Source organism: Anguilla rostrata, chromosome 7 (genome assembly GCF_018555375.3).
Source record: "Anguilla rostrata isolate EN2019 chromosome 7, ASM1855537v3, whole genome shotgun sequence".
Classification (NCBI taxonomy): Eukaryota; Metazoa; Chordata; class Actinopteri; order Anguilliformes; family Anguillidae; genus Anguilla; species Anguilla rostrata.
This window is the reverse complement of record NC_057939.1, coordinates 43,722,368-43,742,778: the sequence shown is the minus strand read 5'-3', so window position 1 is coordinate 43,742,778 and position 20,411 is coordinate 43,722,368. Positions and strand designations below refer to the sequence as shown.

The 20,411-nt window shown below is 41.4% G+C and overlaps 2 long non-coding RNA genes across 2 annotated transcripts; both read left to right on the top strand.

Moving 5' to 3' along the window:
• Window positions 1–1,028: 1,028 nt before the first annotated feature.
• On the top strand, window positions 1,029–1,522 carry LOC135258624 (uncharacterized). The gene is made up of 2 exons (XR_010331045.1): window positions 1,029–1,200; window positions 1,358–1,522. It is a non-coding gene; the product is annotated as an uncharacterized LOC135258624 (long non-coding RNA).
• A 5,436-nt stretch (window positions 1,523–6,958) lies between these two features.
• LOC135259786 (uncharacterized) lies at window positions 6,959–20,196 on the top strand. Its single transcript, XR_010331376.1, has 3 exons — window positions 6,959–7,334; window positions 13,027–18,596; window positions 19,117–20,196. It is a non-coding gene; the product is annotated as an uncharacterized LOC135259786 (long non-coding RNA).
• Window positions 20,197–20,411: the final 215 nt, after the last annotated feature.

The following is a 20,411-nucleotide window of genomic DNA, read 5'->3' as shown; positions in this document are numbered from 1 at the left end:
GTACAGCGGGCTCCCTCCCGTTGCATATCTTTCTGACAAAAACGTTTTTCCCAAATTGATATTCAGTTACATCTTCTTTCATGGTGACCAATGATAAGGTAAACAGTGCCAGGCTGTACACTGGCCTTGAGGGCAGGTGCAGCTCCAGGCCCTCAGGCAACAATTAGACCATTATATCCTGCATTCTCCAAAGGCCCGCCGCACAGAGTGTAAGGCCCACAGCACAGGGTGTGAGGCCTACTGCACAAAGTGAAATGAATGAAAAGGCATTAAAAAACATATATCAATAATGACTATGCATAAATGTGTATAAGATAATGATTAAATCTGCATATTCCTTAACAGAATGCATTGCTGTTTTTCAGATTGATCTAATTTCTCTTGGTTGGAGTAATGGTCAATACATAAAGAATTAATTTGCAAAAAAACGATAAATGCCATTTTTGAAAGAAACAACAAACTGTTGTATGTAATGGTTTACATGGTGTACTTTCTGCCTACTAGTCAACTAGTGTTTTTGAATGATATTATCTGAAAAAAACACATGGTGTAGAGAAATGAGCACAATTGGAGATATCGGTTTTTGAAAGTGGACTGTTCACATGGTGCAACACCTATTGCTGTCTGTGTGAAAAAGGCAGGAAATCAAAAGCACCTCTGACTGTACCCTGGTGACTTAGTTGTATGAGCATCAAAAAATCACAGCTGTTCATTTTTCTGGCACAAGCCAAACAAGATGCACAAATTTATATCACAATAACTATTCTGTAACAATAAAAACATCACATCTCTGCATGTTACTGTGCAACTATTGTTATTGGGGGTAGTTGAAATGAGAAGCAGTAACTGTTGGAGAAATATTGATTCAGGGTACTATAGAAAAAGATTGACAGAATATTCATAATGGGTAAAAAAAAAAAAAAGGTTTCTCAACCAGTACTGGCAAATTCCTTTTTCACCACTGAACACAATTAATTTCAAACATGGACTAAAAACCCAGAAATTTGACAGAGGAAAATGTTTCAGGTGAAATGACAGGAAGCTGTTTCCGCGCTGGATGGTCAGCCTTGAGGGCCACATCATATGTGAGGGGATCCAGCCCACCTTCTTGACCTGGCTTGCCGCATTATTTTCCAGCTTCTACACCTTTAATCTCCAATACCAAGAAGAGGCAGCATGCACACTCAAATTCATCCAAAGGTTAGATACTTTCAGTAAAACCTGTATTTTTCTTAACTTTTCGATGACATGCTACTGCACATCTATACATTTGCTGCCTTTTATTGTGTTGTTAATCTGAGTGAGTTACACAACTTGATTTTTACACAGTGTCTGAAGAAACACTATCATCTTTCAGGCACTTCGTTGGAATAAACTGTGAGAGAGGCACCAAGGCTGGACGGGGTAAAGTGTTATCAAAGAAAACTGGCGAAGTCACCAACAAAAAGACAACAACAGTCAATCCACATGTATCCGCTGCTCAGGAGACTCATCGACTTTGAGTGGGACTGCATTTAAAATGGTGAGATTACTCAATCCCATTACTCACGTATATTTATCAAAACACCAGCTTGTCTCATTCTTCTAATTATTTCTCCCTCTCAATCTCACCCTTCTGCCTTCCTCTCTCTCCCTTACTGAGTAGAAAGTCTGAATCCTTTTTCCATTCTCTCACTCTGACATTATTTTTTATTCTCTCAATCATTCTTTACTTATCATTACTTATGACATCACTTATTCTCACACCTTGTATTCTTTCTGTCATTCTCTCTGTGTTACGTTTGTGAAACTACACATACAACTGTTTGAATGTTCCAGGCTGGGATGTTTTGGCTGGCTGAGGGGTTAGTTCAGGGCTTGGCATATTTTTTTGTAGGATTTTTATGTTTGTTTATGATAAGAGGAAATGAGGGGCACACACGCTTTTGTATGTGAGAAGTTGCAATGAAAGTTATTTTGGAACTAATTTATCTCTCTCTCTCTCTGTTTCCAATTTAATTTATTTTATTTTATTTTTAAAAAATTTGTACCACTGATATGCCTTAAGGCTGTGCCTTGTACTTTTATTTCACTATTTTCATAAAAAGTTTAACTAGTTTAACATGCAATTGTTCTGCATGTGCAACTTTAAATGTTTCCAACTTTATATCAAAATAAAAAGTAAGAAGCTGTGGATTTTTTTTCTCTCACATGTAATTACATGATTGAAAAATCAGTGATTTAGCTCTGTTCTTCATTCACAAAGAACATTTTGTTATGGTTTGTTAAGTTATGGTTTGCATGGTTTGAAGACTGACAACCAGTAAGGTCTATTATAGCCTTTTTCTTAACAAAAGTGCCTTTAATCGTATGTAGTGTGACTATTCCTATGTGTATGACCTGCTAAGTCAGTATTAATTTGGGTTAAAAAAATAGGTTTATTAAAATGTATGTAAAAATACAAACTAAATAGTGCATTAAAACAAATCAGTGAACTGTAAGATACTGTAAAAAAAACAGCTATATAATGTATTTTTAAAGTCAGTTAACAGTAAAATACTGTGAAAGTAATAAAAAACCAGTTCTTACTGTATTTTTCATTAACAGTACAAAACTGTAAATGTTAGTGACAGTAAAAAAATGTTAATTTTACAGTAACATAATGGCAACCCTGCTGCCAGCTGTTTCCTGTTTTTTTTTACAAGAAAACTTTTTTACAGTGTAGGCTACCGACAAAAGCTTACCAACGTAAACATCGGCCTAAAACATTCATTTTAAAACTTGGTGCATATAATTCATCCTACATTACTTTAAAAAGGGACATAGGCTATACGTGAAAATAAGAATGACTAACAAATGGGTGGAGCTACGTTCATTAGTTATATTGCAGCTCTATTCTGTAGGCCTAGTTTATGTAAAAATATGTTTGGTATATGCGTTATTTAAAACAAAATTTAGTGTCTAATAGCCTATTGTTCTGTTAACGCCTGGAGACATAAAGATAAAAGGGTTGTCGAAAATGGAGAATCCACTTTTCTTGAAACCGTCGCACGTGTTCATACGGCGACTTCAGATAAGGTTTCATTGTTGTAGGCCTTATCTAAGTAGGCTAACATCCTGTTAAACAGTTTGTGACAATATCATAGCATATCTTGCAAGATTCCTCAAATTGTGGAAATTAAAAAAACACATTTTTGAAAAAACCACCCCCTCAAATTATCCCTCCCTTTAATGGCTCCCGACTCGCGTCACATGACGAACCACAGCCTACACCACACCCCCCACCGAGCCTGCACGCATCCAATTTTTAATTCTGACAGCATCCTGGTCTCCCTGACTTCTGGCACAATGGTATGTAGTTTAACACCCTGGTTCCAGGATTAAGATGCGCCAGCACCAGCCCATGAGGTAGAGGCATGTCCCATGGGACCCTTGCTCGAGGCCCTGCTGTAAGACCTGTGGTAGAGTAACTTACAAAAATGAATGAGCTGAGTGCCGACATGTCTGCGCGAGATCTCCTGTTTTATTCTCCCAAACTTCACACCCAGGGCATCCATTAGTCCGCCCCACCCTTCCCCCCAGGGCCCCCTGTGGCATCATGCAGGCAATACAGATTTATCTGCACGTCTGGTTTACCCGTTAGTCTAAACAGACCCTGCTTTGATGCTGGACAGTCAAAATCCTCCCCATTCCCCAGCTATTGTTGTACAAATTAACCCCCATTTGGTGATCCCAATGTATAGCACCTTTCCCAAAGATGCTTCCTAAACCAGATGGTATGCAAAGACTTATCTGGGTGAGGAGTCTATTTTCTGAGAGGACAGCCAAAGTTTTCAAAAGCAGCAACTGCAGTTCGTTTAATTCCCTCTTTCTAATAATATTTATTTTAACAGCAGCAAAAGTGACCATTTGAGGTAGATTATTTATTATAAAGTGACAGAAAGAAAATGTATAGTGGAAACAAAATGTTATATACAATTATAATACAAAAATCCTACATTTGCAGTTAAGTGCATTTGCAGCTAGGTAGTGTGGGCAGGAGAAAACGGGGCTCGGCCTGGGCCGGGGTCACTCACCTCCACACTGTTGAATACTTCTTCAAAGTATGCACACTTCTCGGAGTCTGATGTAACAGGGTTTATTGTTGTAGGATAATTTTGAGACTCCCCATGAGTGTGATGACATCACATGTTAAAGTTTTTTTTGTTAAAGGGTATTCCTGTCAATGTTGATCAAACTGTTTCCTCCAAACTCTTGATGCTGCATGATAAAAATATATCACATGTATAACTATATACTAATATAATCAATATGTAATCCACTAACTCTATATCAGTAGTTGCAGCAAAGCTTATGGTAACGCAAGAAACCACAGTATCCACTGTAGAAAAAAAAGGCAAACGCAGAAGGCTTAAAAAAAACCATACTTACTCAGCAGAAAATGAGTGCCAAATAGACATGCTAGAAAACTAATACTTTACAGTGACCCCTGTGTAACCTGAATACAGTAGAAAAGTACAGGAGGCTATAACTCTGTGAACTTGTAGGCGTAATGAAAAACTACAGAAAGCGATGACGTGTATGCATAGTGGAAAAGTACAGAGTAAGGGAAAATTGGGGTAACTGTCCACTACGATAAGATTACCATAGAACCGAAAACCATTGATACGATAAGATCACCATAGAACCGAAAATCATTGTGGTGCCAAGAAAGTCAGGTTGACCCACGAGCAGGAAACTGAAAATCCTTACGCAGCCAAAAAAGACCCTTACTGTGCCAAAAAAGACCAGATGGCTGGTATTTTTAGAAATGTGTTAAAGGGAGGTTGTGGGGCACAATTTGTGTATAAAATGTATGCAAAACTGATAATCGAGGTTCAATTCTGCTGAATTGATCGGGCTTTGTGCACCTGTGCAATAAAGTCTAAACTTTCTGAAGAGCTTGCTGCTGTTGTGTCTTTTCCCTCGTGAAATAGTTTTCTACAAATTAATGACTGGACTTCGAATTCTGTCAGTTCCTAGACAGGACATTTTGGGGGCTCGTCCGGGATACGAGAAAGGGATTGCTGAAGCTCCCGGCTCCTGGAGACAGAGGCAGAGGGTACTAGTCCCTTAAAAATCTGCGCAGCTTATCAAAAGGTAAGAGTATTTAACTACTTGTTTCGGATTGGGGCACTGTCCCCTCTGACCTCCTCTCCCTGACGCCGGGAGTGAAATCCTCTCGTAAAACTAACCTGGACACTAACACCAAAAATTGAGGGCAAAGGAAGCTCTTCAGAAACGTGTGCAGCGAACCGTGAGTGAATTGAGTATGGTGTGAGTGAAAGGACGTCATAAATTGTGTTGCAAAGTGTGATTGAAGCAGAATTAATATTGGAAATATTGTTACTGCTGATGGTTTGCACTGTTGCTGCTGTTTTAAAAAAGAGGTGCCAGAGACTTGGGAGGAGAAAAACCCAAGAAGGGCCTCCTGCAAGCAAGAGCTCTGGTAAAAGCGTTTTTGGGAACCTGCCGGTTCCTAGACACAACAATAGAAGGGGGAGGGAGATTCAGGTGGGAGATGAGCACCATCATTTTTAAAAACAAAGCAGGAAGGGGCTCATAAATATTGGTGTCAAAGAATTGGGAAATAATGGTGTCAAAAACAGGACATGACTAACAAAAGAAATAAGTGGGAAGTACTAAATTTAAGCTCCACAACAGGAGTTAGCAAAAATTGATAAAAGAAGCATTTGGCCCCAGGGGATTTCAGTGTGTGTCTTGGGAATTCTTGGAGAGCGATTGGATGTATTGTCTTTACTTGTGAGTGACTGTTAGTTGTACTGAACTGTGCAGATCAGCCCGGGTTCTTGTGTGCAATCTTTGATTCACTAACAATAAACCCAGTTACATCAGACTCTGCGAAGTGTGCATCTTTTGAAGAAGCATTCAAGGCGTGGAGGTGAGCGACCTCTGCATTCCTGGCCCAGGCCGGGGCTCGTTTTCTCCTGCCCACACTATATGCACCACTTTCCCAGTATTTCTTTATCAGCCAAGCATGTTACTATTAATCTTAATAAATATATTAAAAAGCGTTTTGTTTCTTGATTGGTCTCAACGAAGAAAAGTGCAGTTACTAGATAACAGGCTGGATGTGGATCTCTCAAGTCGCCCAGAAGTTGCAGAGCAGAGAGCTCTGGCTGGTGCGTAGGGTCTGATAATATAACAAAGCGGCCCTTTTGGCTGCTGAGTTGACGAGGACAACGGTTTTGAATTTTACGCAAGCTGGTATCAGAAGTCAAAGGGATATTAAGCAGGTCAATGCACTTTGGACCAGGCAGAAAAAAAGTTTTTAGGTATTTACATTTTTAGGCATCATACAAGAGTCTTGGACGACAAAAACACGTTGCAGTGAACATAATTGCAAACATATTATTTTATTTTTATTGAATGTCCCTTGTAGTGTAGGTTTTAGCATAGTATATTAGCATATAGTATAGGGAATGGGAATCGCGGAGCATTCTGGGACGGCTCCGCATCTTTGGAGAATACAAGTTAAAAGGTCTGTATGTCAGCTGTTATCTGTCTCTGTCACTCAGTCATTTTAAATAATTAAAAAAAAAAAAAAAAATTTTAATAAATGTATAAAGAATGTGAAAAACTGAAATGTCCGTACAGGGAAAAGCTCACGAAAGAGGCAAGGGAGCGATATCAACAAAAACGTTTATTAGTAAATAACATCGACCATTCCCTATAAACGAATTCCCCGCAAAAATGAATTTCCGAGTCTTAGGTGGGTATTTTAAGTCACTTTGGAAAATAGAATCTGATATAATGTATGTAACCACACGCCAGTAGTTAAACCACTAGGCGGCAGTACGGACAAGGATATAGTTGTATCAAGTAACTCTTAAGGAAGAGACTGCAAACATCAAGTTCTGTTGTTGATTAGTAGTTGTTATGGGATGTTTATGGTGTGATAAGATCGTTCATTATAATCAAAAATACAAATATAGGAACTCATATAGAAACGTATATGAACGATGACCATTTGAAAGTGCAATAAGAAAAACGAATGTCAGAACTGTTAAGTAGGCCTACCCTTCCAAAAGTATCACGGTGCCCAGATGTTAAGCATCAAACGCAGCTCTGATCTGTGTGGGCGGGAACATCTTGGCACCACCGCTGCCGCAGAGGTGATTCATGTGAGGATTTTTATTTCTGGCTGGAGATGTAGAAGGTCCGCACTGCTTGGGACGTACGTGTATACTTTTTGCGGAAAACAAAGTGAAGGAGTTTAAACTTTGTTGACTTGTTGAATCCTAATCTGTATAGGAGGAAAGCGTCTCACTGCCGTGAGCATCACTTCAGAATATGTGAGTACTGATGGGCTCTTTGCATGTTTTATCTAGGACATGTACGTTATCGGCAACGCTTGGTTGGGATTAATGTTTGGCTGCTAACGTTTCAGCCAGCAAGCATCGCTCAGCTAAATTAACTTAATACTTTTCATAAACTCGAGCCAACAAAAAGACTGCAGGCAGTGTTTTGTACTTTTCGAATGTATCAATTAGGCTATATCATACACTTGTATGGCATGTAATCTTTCTGACGGAAGCAAATTTCGATGTTGATAAGTTAAGTGTGAGTACTTTTTTTAACGAAGTTTGCAACAGTACATTGGTTCAACAATAAAAAAGTTAATAGCCTATAATGAGAATCAAAACGAGTTTTACTGTATTTTTTTCTCATAGCCAATATATATCGTAGCGATTTCAGGGAAGGGCAGACCAGGCGGATCATTTCCCTGGCCGATTGCGCTCATCTATATTATGATTATTATTATTATTATTATATATCATTCACAGGCAAAAGAGAATGCAGCTTCAAAACAAGGACGAGATTTACAGAACAGACTTCAGGAGCTAGCTAGGAGCGCTGACATTGCGCTCCGTTTAAATACCCACAATGCGACCCACATGCAAATCTGGGTGTACCATAACTGGACAACTAACAGCCCAATTCTGGACTAGCTGTACGTAAACACGGAAGTAAACACATTAACACGTGTATATTGGAGCGGCTTCTTGACTAGCCAGCCACCAATACATTAAGTAATTTATCGGTGTACATTAAAGCTGCAGTAGGGAACATCCTTAGCAGTCGCAATGTTGTGAACATTCTGATATTTATAACACCCATTGTCCCTGCTCACACAAGAGACGTCCGCTTTTTCCATACACATCGTCATGAACGCGTATCAACATTTTTAGCTACGAGTTCTCTGAAAACAGATTTACAGGATTACAGACGGGCATAACTACACTGAAAATGCCAGCTTCAAGAGTTCAAGTAAAACAACGGAATCTTTATTGTTTATTCATCGAGTTTGGTAGCAAAAGAAGCGACGCTTTCTAAGATCACTAGTCTAAATTTAGCTATCTACCTAGCTATCATTAAAAAAAATATTTTTTTATAGCTACATGTTGTGGAAGAGTCTGTGTCCGAAACTGATTACTTGGCTACTATCAACTATATAACTGAGTACACTGGATGAGAAAGTTGTTAAATAGGCTAAACTTTTCTCTAAATTTAGTGTGCTTAAAATCCTCAGATGATATACTTATTTATAGCGTTTCATTGAGTGCATTTGGGAGCATGATTTTCCGGATGTAAACCATAATTTTTAGGAGGAGGTACCATAAATCAGAGAGGAATAAGCGGGCCTTCTTACTACAAAGGCAGAACGTCTTACTTTGGCAGTACCGTTGGAAATAGTATGGAGGATATTTTTGCTTACTCCCCATCCTGAACTAGAAAACATGTGCTAAGGAGTTGGCAGTATGTTCAGTAGACAGCACATATTTTGAGACCACAGGAATTAGGAAGCTGTTTCAGACACAACCCCAGAGTCTCATTTCCCCCCTCAATGTAGACAATCTCCACTGAGAGGTCACATAATTCAGAGAAGAAGAGGTGGGGCTTTGTTATTAGGGTGTGATGTCTTGCGACACTTCCGTAGTACCATTGGAAAATAGTATGAAGTATATTTTTTCACATACTTCCCCCTGCCAACGGAAAAATACACATTAAACAGTATGATGATGATGATGGTGATAATGATGATGATAATACTTTATTGTCAGATCAAGTCTGAAATCTTTCTTGCATCACAGCAGCTCCATTTGCAACATCACAGAAAAGACAAAAATTAGGACAAGAAACAAAGATACATACATTTAACATAACATTACAACCACAGAAGACAATATTCAGTATGCAGTATGTTTAGTAGACAGTTCATATTTTGAGGACACAGTAGATAGGAAGGAGGCTTTTCAGATGTGGGTGTAGAATTTCTTTGCTTCATCTCTGTATGTCAAACCACAAACCATCAGACATTCTGTCAAGATATGCTAACGGAAATAACATCCTGTTTACTTCCTTGAACACTCGCTTACAATGGTGGGCTTCTTGTTGTGCTCCATTTTGCAACTAGATATGGTGCGAGCATGTCCTGAAACTAGACTAATGGCTTAGCTGTACCTATATATAGCATTTTTTGCAATAAGTTTTGAGTTATGGGTGTCACTGTGTAGGACTATCTGAAACTGTTCTCATAAGCCGTCAAAGCAATTGCTTTGTGTGTTTTGTGTGTTATTTTGTGTGACTTCTCTCCGTGCTGCATGAATAGATACACTTGATTTGTCTCTGAAACAGAGTGTGGTTATTTCTCTTTGACAACATAAATTGTTGAAAAAGGCTGCTCTCTGTCCTAGGCTAACAGTTACCTGATACACCTAGCCCCACTTTAGCTGCGTTTCCACCAAAAGTACCTTTTAGTCCCAGGAACTACTTTTCAAGAAACTAAAAGGTTCCTTCAGCCCATTGTTGTCTGCCTTTCCACCCCAGTCTAAAGTCCCGCGACGATTAGGCAAATTAGCCCACTGACGTATGAAAAAGCGACGTTGTCGTTGGTCCATCTGTCCTATGATTTCTTCTGTAACCCCATACTACCACCGAAGTAGCCTACATTATTTTCTAATAACCGGGACAGCCCGGAGGGGTTTATTCCACTTATATACAACGGGTTTTATTGATTTAATCACCTGAAATTGAAATATTATTCTGCAGCCGTTTGGGCATATTTTACCGTTGTCAAGAAAAACTGTTGTTGGTAGTTGAACTTGGACCGTTGTTATGCAACAAATAGGATATAACAGGCCAATAGTCCGATTGTAACCGTTTTATATATCCTCTCAAACACAGTGGCTACGAAGTAACTTCATGTCATGCTATTGTAATTGTATAATATGCTGCTGAGTCAAACATTTATGTGGCAGACCATGTTTAGAGCAGACAATGCTGTTTATTCTAGTTTTAGAGAAATCTCTACCTGATTTTCTTTCCTCTTTTGGCATTAGATAATGCCACCGATACAGGAGCGAGTCGTTACCAGCATCTTTTGGTGAAGCTCTTTTCTTTCTCTTCAGATCTAGCTGTGTGTACTGTTATGTGAATGCACAAGGTCAGTCTCTTTGTTGATTTGTTTCGGATGTGAACTGGCCTATCTCTTCTATTGGTACACATTGTACACCACTTTGTACTGAAAACAAGAACTTGGGGCAAAGCCATGGTTTTACAACACAGAATTTGAGTGTGTAAAGTAAATGCTGTGCATGTTGCTGGATTTCTCTCGCAAGAGGTCTGTCTGTGATTGTTACCAATTAATCAGGTTTAGAAAGATTGCTGCTTCTTATCTGGCACATGTTCACTGCACTGGAATGCATATTCAACAAAAGTTGGGATGTAGATACATACAGCAAGCCTGCTTTTTCAGTAGTTAATAAAATGTTACAAAGACCCTTGGTTCTAGAAATTACGTCTTTTCTTAATACATACTAGAGAAAAATAAAATACACAAGGAAAGAAAGAAAACAAATGTATTCTGCCAGTCTCTCATGTTATAAACATGGGCACTGTTGTAATAGAGCTTAGGATGTGGCTGAACCAGTTAGGCTATATACCCCTGTGTCCTGCATCCCAGCATGCAGTGTTCCTGTGCTTTGAATTTTCATTTTGATGCAACTGTACGTGTCATCGTTAAAGTTGACTGCACGGCATGTCAGATTGACGTTGAAAAGAACGCAACAGTGATCCAAGGCAATTATATCGAGAATGGAAGAAATATCGACATCTATACCCTTCAAGATAGCCTACCTAGGTCTAAAATATGGCCACGGTTATGTGTGGGACGAGAGACATACTGAACCAGATTTAGGCTGTTCCCAGAAGAGAGTAAAATTGCCAATGAACGTCATGTTGTGACTGCAGCATTCAGACTGTAGCTAATGTATGAAGGCTAAGGACTCGACTGAAGTGCCCTATCCCTTGGCCGAGTGGAGGAATCGGTCCAGAGATAAAGATCTAACAGATATTTTGAGACTTTTAGGGAACATGGTGTCAGACACGGTTCCTCCCTGGTATGGCAAGGGTGGGGTCAAAGGAAGGGCCAGGTTTGACCATCTGGACTCCTGACACCAAAGTCTTAAATTTGATGCAAGCCATAACAGGCAACCAGTGGAGGTCAGTGAGCAGGGGGGTGACATGGGAATGTCTGGGGAGGTTGTAGACCATCCGACCTGTTGTCAAACTCTGAACCTCGTTAAGTATGAGATGGCATCCTATCTCCCGACGTCACAACCCGTGAGAAAATTGTACAATGTACGCCTGCCCTTATATACCAAAAGATAAAAGTGAAACACCAAGTCAACAAATAAAGATACAATCATGACAAAACAATACAGATGAATGATCCTGCTTGCACTGTAAGTGTAAGTGTATCATACCTGGTTAACCTTTGTATCTGGCTGGGCACTGACCCCTACCCATCAAGAACTTTAGTCAGCACCCAATGACCAAAGACAACAACTTATACAACTCTGTTTTATATACATTTTGCTTATACTGAGTGCCACTATGTTGAGTACTAAGATGTGATTGAGCAGTAACGGTAAATTGTAAAAAGAGGAACTTGCCCTGTCCAGGGCATGCGGAATCATAGAGTGAAACAATCAATTTAGAGGAACCGAAAAACTTGCAAGACATGCTGTTTGTGCCTTTTGAATGTCTTTAGAACAAGCAGATTTTTATCCTTATAAGGTAATATGGAGGGCTAGAAGTGTATAAAGATCTGACCTACCCCATCTTAGGGTACAGTCATCCTACAGCACTATTTTGAGTGTTTTCTGGGTGTACTCTCTTCTGCTAAATAAAGCAACTCTGATTGAATCCACCGCTGCCTCGTGGACAGACTGTTCTTTGTGAGACAATAATTTCCACTACATATTATTTTCAAATTAACATCTTGTTTAATGTCTTCTGTGTTGTGATTTAGAAGTAGTGAGCCTGCATTCAATAAAAAATGTATGATTTCAATTCATTAAAATAATTGACTGCTTTTTATTTAATTCAGTTATTTAATCTTAAAACCTGATGTAGAGTTTGTTCTGACTAGTTGGTTGATTTCACCAGTTTACTGTAGACTGGCCCGTTAATTAATTTGGTGTTTTAATTGATAATTGTCATTTTCAACAATAATGATTAAATTAAGTTGCATAAAATATATTTTATATGTAGGTTAAGTGAGGGGTTCTAGCACACGATACCAGTGTTCAGTGTGCCAAACATTTTAGGGGCATTGACTGTTGGAACCGCTGAATTCATAAAATAAACATAATTTACTTAATGCTCACTTCAACAACAGACCCCTTTTCCCTAATTTCTTAATGATGAGTTATGTTTTTTCCTCAAAAGTATACCAATGGTCATTACTCTAGCATTGCATTCTGGGTGTCAAATATCAGAAAGATCTGAGCAGTCAAGATCAAAAATAAGCCATTTTCCCCCCCAAAATTACCCCAGAAGGGTTTTAACAAATGGAAAAAGGTTTTAGCACAAATCACTGTCTCGACCACTGAAATTAGTAGAAATATTGGTTATGGTGGAGCTAAATGGTATTTGCTGGAACCTTAAGTAAATCTGACTTTTTGTTTCTTGTTTTTTCAGGAAGGATATTATTTCTGTATACTTGAGAGCCACTAAGAACTGGAAGACTGCAGGAGCTGTATGATGCAGACCCATATCATGGTGGATGGCCAGCAGTGCCAAAACATTTTCACACAGCCTACCAGCACAACTGCACTAAATAACCCTAGTTACCATGGTGATTATAATGGAGCATGGGATAACAGGAGTCCTGCATTTGTCTACCAGACTCCACCTGTGCCACCCACTAACCACCCACAGCACAGGGGACAGCAAGTCTTTCAAAGCAGACATGTGACCAATGGGAATCACGGGCACATTGTCTCACCAAATATGTGTCCCTTCCCAGTGAGCTCTTCCTTTGGTCCTATTCAAGGGAACACCAATCAAACTGTTGGGTCTGTGCACCAGCAGCCATTAAGAAACCACTTTTTCACAAATGGACATGTCACTTATGCTTCCTCACCAGCAAATTTTCCAAAGACCCTGTATACAGCACAGCAAACTCCCATGAGACCAGATGTCTATGTTGCCAGAGAAAACCAGCAGAACACACAAGTCTTTGTGCAAGCCCACAATTACAACATTTCCCAAGAGTCTATGCGCTCCTCAAGGCCTGGTAATGTGCCTCAGCTGCCTGCCTCACTATCACATGGGAATCGTGCCATAAACCAGGGTCATTTACAAAGGGAGTTGATTCTGAGGCAGAGTACAGGGGGGCAGGTCTCTATCCCTGCAGTGCAGGATGCAGGAGCATACCACTCTCTGCAGGATGCAGGGGAGTACTCCTCTGCACAGTTCTACCCCTGTAGGGAGAGTGTGAATGGAGATCGAGGAGCATGGAACAATTGGCATGAAGCTATGAGAACTGGAAGGAGGGAGAGCTTGAATTTACAGTCTGCTGTGAAGGTTGCGATGGTAGAGCAGAAGGGCGGCACATGGCAAGGCGTGAGAGACCTCAGGCAGGAGATGGGCAGTGTGAGGGGTGTCACTAAGAACTGCGGGATGGAAGTGAAACTGAACCCCAAGTTTGAAGTACAGTGTCCTACTGGGGTACAGGGTCATGTTCATGGAACAGAATGTAGGGGTCAGGGGCTGGCCACCAGCAGCCCAAATTCTGCTGTGCCAGCACAGAATACTTCCCTACATCCACAACCTGTGGATCATACGGTAAGCTGGGCTAAACCATTTTTACATAGAAAAGTAGATGGATTGCTCCGCTCCTTGCTTAAGAATACTGAGGTGATTCCAAATACAGGAATGCCTCAGGTTCAAGCACAATGTGGCGAGACAGCAATTGCCCCCCACAGCTCCCTGAGCTGGTCCAGTTCTCCAGGAAGCAGGTCTGACAAGAGATTCATGAACCAGCTTCACATGGCAACAGCACAGCAGTCTTACCAGAGTGTTCCTAGTCAAAGTGGAGCTGTAAACCCGCCTCAGTATCATGCCTTCCCAGACCAGCAGGGGGAGCTCCTCTCAACCGGCCTACAGCCTCCACCAACAGCACAGGGTCCTGTGGGGAGAAACACAAAGGGAGCAGCTAATCAAACGTATCGCCGAGGCCTTACTATGCCTCCACCGTATGTTTCACCTGGGACTAAGAGTGGAGGTACAGGTGAGGCGGTGAAGCATATTAAGGCAATAAAAATGGCTAACCATGCCCCAAACCAGCCCAGTGCATCTGGCTGCGAATTTCCTGATGCTGGCTCTTACCATGAGCCGAGCATTGCCACTTCGGCTTTTCCCAGCCAAGCTGTGCAGTCGGGGAAGCTACCGTGCCGTAGTCAGACCGCAGGCAACTCAATGACTGGTTCAGAAAGACAAGTGGTCTCTTTCGCTACAAAGCCAGGGAATGCATTTACAGCAGGAAATGAGTCATGTGTGAGCAACCAGCCTGCTAGCCAAGCAGACGCTCAACGTAGAGATAACCAGTTGTCTTCTGCAGGTGACAGTGTGAAAGCAGACCACAGAAAAGATTATGGAGAGACCTGTGGAGCCAAGAGCCCAAAGACTGACAGTGCTCCTCTTTCAGATGCTGGCTCCCCATCTCCAGAACATGTTTTTAAGTCGCCAAAAGTAAGCAGTCAGCAGAGCAAGTCATCTGGCTCTTCCTCATCCCAGAAGGCTGTGGCAGTGGTTACCCCCCTATCACCGCAGTCCTGGGACCCTGCAGATGAGACGAGCAGCACCTGCCAAACAGAGAGTGACTTGCCGTGTAAGATCCTGAGTGTGATATCACTGAGTGCAGAGTCTACAGCAGGCCTGTTCGACTTCAAGATGACCGACACAGCTTTCGATTCCTTGCTAATCAGCATGGGAACAGGTGAAAAAGATCCACAGAACATCCATTCAAGAGTGTCCACTACTGTAAGCCTTGGTTCAGCATCTACAGAGCTGGCTGTACCACACCAGAAAATGACACCACAGATGTCTGGTTCAACCTGCCAAGTGATTCCACCAACAGCTGATGATTCTGCTACTCAGAAGATTGATCCTCAACCTTCAAACCAACAAAAATCTGACCTGACACTACCCACTAATCCAGCTCCTCCAACTTTCTGTGAAGTCACACCCCCTTCAGGAATGCACTTCAATATGCCAGGTGCCCAAACAAGTGTGGCAGTTCATGAAAACCGTGACCTGGATGGAGAGTTGGAAAATACTATCTTTGATTTGTCGTCTGTGTCTATAATTGAATGGACAACCGCAAAGGTGGCTAAATTAATCACTTTTTTCCATCAGATTGAAGGCACTCCGAAACAGGAGATGGATGTCAAGAAGACTGCAGAGCTTTTTGGGTTGCAGGGTTATGATGATCTCCCAGATGTCTTCAGTTCAAACCTTTACCAGTCAATAATGGCAGAGGCCCGCAGTGTGTGCAAAGAAGGTGAAAACCTTGTGTTTTCCCAGATTAATCCCACAAGCCTTGAAGCTGTGGCAGAGAACTGCCAAATTCTCAAACACTGCCCTGTTCTTCCCAGCGAGGAAGAGGATGAAGTTGTGAAATCAAACCAAGCTTTGAAAGGAAAAATGGTCAGGCCTGAAACTGTGACATGCAGAAGTAACAGGAACACACCCCTGCCATTGCCTCAGTCACAGGCCGACTGTGCTCTAGTTGATGGCACTGTGGATGCCCTCTCCTCAATCAAAATCAGAGTGCTTCCACCTGAAGAAGCCAGGCGGATTTACTGTGGTGAGGAGAGTGAGATTGTGAAGCTGGACAACCCACAAAGCACGCTGCCTGCCCTGGAGGGCCAGGGAGATGAAATGAGCCAAATGGGGGTCCAAGCTTATCAGTGTCAGCCAGAGGAGCAGCAGAAAGAGGTGAAACAGGTAGATGTTTCCTGTTGCTCATTCTGCTGGATCAAGATGACCACCAGCTACAAAAAAGGCTTCTGCGCATGCCAGTTTAAGTCCAAGATAGGGCAAGGTGGAGAGGGGGAATCAAAAATAGACATCACCAGCAACCAAATGGAGAAAAGTGAGAGACTGGAAGTGATGGAGAGTTCTGTGGGAGGTGACAGCTGCCCTGCTGGAGAGCACAACACCATTTCAGTCCATGAACCTGAAACTACAAAGGAATATCTGCCAGAGGAAGACCTGCCAGAAGAAGACCTGCCAGAAAATCAGCATATTGGAATCAAGGCACTTTCTGTGTCTGAATGCTCCCAGTCCAGGCCAGCAGATAATTCCACCCAGGAAGAGGGGAACAACACAGAGGGGGAAGCCATAGTGTCATCTGGTGAACCAGAGGAGGGAAGGGATGCACCAGACCCCTCTGAGTGCTCCAGTTCAGAGATCCTCTTTGATCCTGACATCACTGTTCAAGAGGTCATCATCCCTGTCTTGAATGTAACTGAAGTTGAAAATGAGAATGTCTACAGTGACTATGAAGAGACACTGAAGATGGCTGCGGCAGTGTCTGAAAAGCTGTGGAAAGGAGGCGTTGCTAAAGGTGAGCTTCCAATTCTACTCAAGGTAAATGTGGATGAAGTTCCCACCTCTGGGTTAGAAGCTGAAGATGGTGCAGCTTCTGGAAACATGAGGTTGAGTTCCCAGGGTGAGGTGCCCAATCAGCTGCCAGAGCCAATGGATATTCGTGATCTGGAAAGACGGATAGGAGGACAAACTTCTCTTTCCTTGAGGCAGAGGCTACACAAGCGCCTACCCTCAATAGAGAAGCACAGTCATAAGGGTGAAAATGTCAGAAGGGGGGAAAAAGGGTGCAAAAGGAGGAGTCTGGAAAAGTCCCCATGTTCCACATCACCTGTGCGAGAACCATCACCCCAGAGTGTGAAGATCAGTGAGAGGGAAGAGGCCGTGATTAAAGGAATTGAGCACAGTCATCACAACAGGGAAAACCCCCTGTTAGTCAAACGTAAAGGAGATCACTGCTTTGCATCTCCAAAATTAAAGCTTCCTAAACTGCACAAAGACGTACACGTATGCCAAGAAAGCAACTTTGAAAAAAGACCATTTGTAAGCAAAGGAATTTCATCAAAAGAGTCACCTAAGCAGAAAGCAGATGGCAGGGGTATGTATTTGACATTGTATGGATCCTCATCTAAAACTGGAAATAGGGTTGTAAGTTCCAGTGGAGAATCAGTTTTCAAGTCCCAAGGAGGCAAAAGTCTACCTGCACCTTTAACCCTCGGCTTGAGTATTCATTCCAAGGACAGTAATCATTCAGTAGCAAGAATTAAAAGCCCAGCAAAACAACAGGTCTTTTCAATCTGGGAACGCAGTTTTGTGCCATTAAACCATCATAAAAGATCTAAGACTGAGACAACTAAGCAGGGTAAAATAAAGGGATACAGTAACCTAGGAGTCGGAACAAAGGCAGCTAATCCAACTGTATGTGGAGGTGATCCAAAGTCATCGAGGATCCAATGCAGACCTCAATCCGTTTCCCAAAGCACAGCTGCCACAGTCAAACGCAGGGAATGTAACAAACACATGGGTAAGAGGGAGGAAAAGAGGAACTCAACAATAAACACTGGTAAAAGCCACCCGGGAAAGGATCGGGAGAGCAGCTTTGTACCTAAAGCAAGTAACAAACACCGGGGAAAGAGTCAGGAGAAGAGTTCTGTACCTGAAACAGGTAACAAACTCTTGGGAAAGAGTCACAAAAAGAAGAGCACTCTACCTAAAATGGGAAACAAACACCTGGATAAGACTCAAGAAAAGAAGAGCTCATCAGGGAAATTTGCAGAAAATAAGTTTTCTTCACCTTACTCTGTACGTCAGTCCCAGGACTCCCCCTCAGTCAGGAAGACCAGCAGAGAAACAAGGCAGCAGGATTTGGAGAAGGCCCCATTGTTTTTCCAGGAAACACAAGCCACCCTTGACAAAAACAACAGGCAAAAGACTAAAAAGAAGTTTAAAGAAGTAGAGCCAGTGCATCTTCCGGTGAGCCCACTGTCAACCCTGACAACCAAAACCAAAACCAAAACAAATACCAAGAATACAGTGGAGACTGGGGGGCCGGATTGTATTGCAGTGAAAGAGAAAGTCCGTGTTCTATTGCGTAGGTCCTTTCATCTCAAGGATGGTCCAGTTCATGTGAAATCCAAGAATTCCTGAAGACAAGAGTAAGTACTGCTAGTAACTGCACCTGTGTTTGCAGCAGTGTAGTATAAAAATGAGACTTGCAGTCTGCATTTCTATTTTTCTTTTATTGTGAATTTCTTTTTAAAAAAAATATATATTAATATTATTACTTTATTGTTATAATATTACTGATATAATGTCTATAATCAAAGGTATCTTTACAATATTCTGTTGTAGCTAAAGGACCAGTCTTATTATTGGTTACATTTGTGCCATTTAGCACAGCCTCTATTCCAGAGTGAATTACCTTGCAATCTTTTTCAAATATGGTCCATTTTTCTGAAGACATTCAGGAAGAGTATAACCGCAGCACCCCTCATAGAAATCCTTAACTCATTAAGTTGATCTAGATATTAGTATTGGTATTTTTATCAGTATATTTATATGCTTTATGAAGAGAAAAAGGCAATACTTCTGTAATTTTAATGATTCAGTCAATATGGTCATTGTTATCATTTTGTTGGATGTGCCTGAAAATTTGTCTCTTGTCCCACTTGACAGCTTCCTGTGCTAAGTGTCCAGTGGGGAAAGACACTTCCTGTTCAAAAGGAAAGTCACATGGCATGGTCGCACCATCCCATCATGTGTATCCTTCCAGGACTACAAGACGAGGCACATGCCAAAGCACAACACCTAGCTTTCCCAGAATGCACTGCTTGGAATCTGTTTTCAAGGCACAAAAGGAAGTGTGATGACTCACACTTGCACACTCACCCGAGTTTCCGGTGAAGATTGCTTGTTTCCAGTGGAAACTGTTTGAAGACGTGAGAACTTCTCACTTCACGGCTATCCATCCGAAGAATGTCTCTTTGATTTGAGAGCCAAAGTGTGAAGTGAAGTGTGTTCTCTGTGATTGTAATCATTGACTTGTAATTTTGATGTCAACAACTCCTTACCAGCATCCTGTTGGTTTTGCTCTTTAGATTCACACTGTAAGAGTATATTTTGTCATTTTTACGGTTTTATATTTTGTTTTTATATTTTCTGAAAGCTCAGGGTGTCTGTATTTGTCCACATCTGCTGTTGAATTGGTCTGGCATCTTACCAACATTGTGATACACATAAGGGGGCCCCAGAAGTCTCCACAGCTGTCCTGGACCAGGCTTGGGGAACCCAACAGTCCTTGCGGTTCTCCTGGACCAGGCTTGGGGAACCCAACAGACCTTGCGATTCTGCTGGACCAGGCTTGGGGAACCCAACAGACCTTGCGATTCTGCTGGACCAGGCTTGGGGAACCCAACAGACCTTGCGGTTCTCCAGGACCAGGCTTGTCCACTTCTGGATATTATAATTACACTGAGGAGCCTTTAGTTATGAGCACACACTGATGCATAACTAAGCCAGAGAAGCTGTGCATGGGGGTCCGGGTTGGGGGTGGGGGGGGGGGATTGTGTAAATATTAACAGTTAAATGCATCGATCTGGTGCAATTTGAGAGGGAAATTAAGAGGCTAAATCCATGAAGAATTTTGTGCTTTTGTAAAAATTTTGTATCAACACCGTAAGACGTTTTTACGACATTGTAAGACGTTTGAGCCTACACTTACGCCATAAAATAAATAAAATAAAAGCTATCACGTTATACTGTTTATTTAAAATGTTTGGAATCACGCTCCAATGTTGCAGTAAAAAATATGGTATTGCATGCTCTATCAGATTTAGAGATCACATTCAACTAAATGCTTGATGGTGAATGAAAGATAGCTAGATAAACATTTCGACAACAAAGATATTCAAAAAAAACTTCAAATAGCTAAAATGCTTAATCATCAGGTTTCATGCAGAGATTATCTAGAA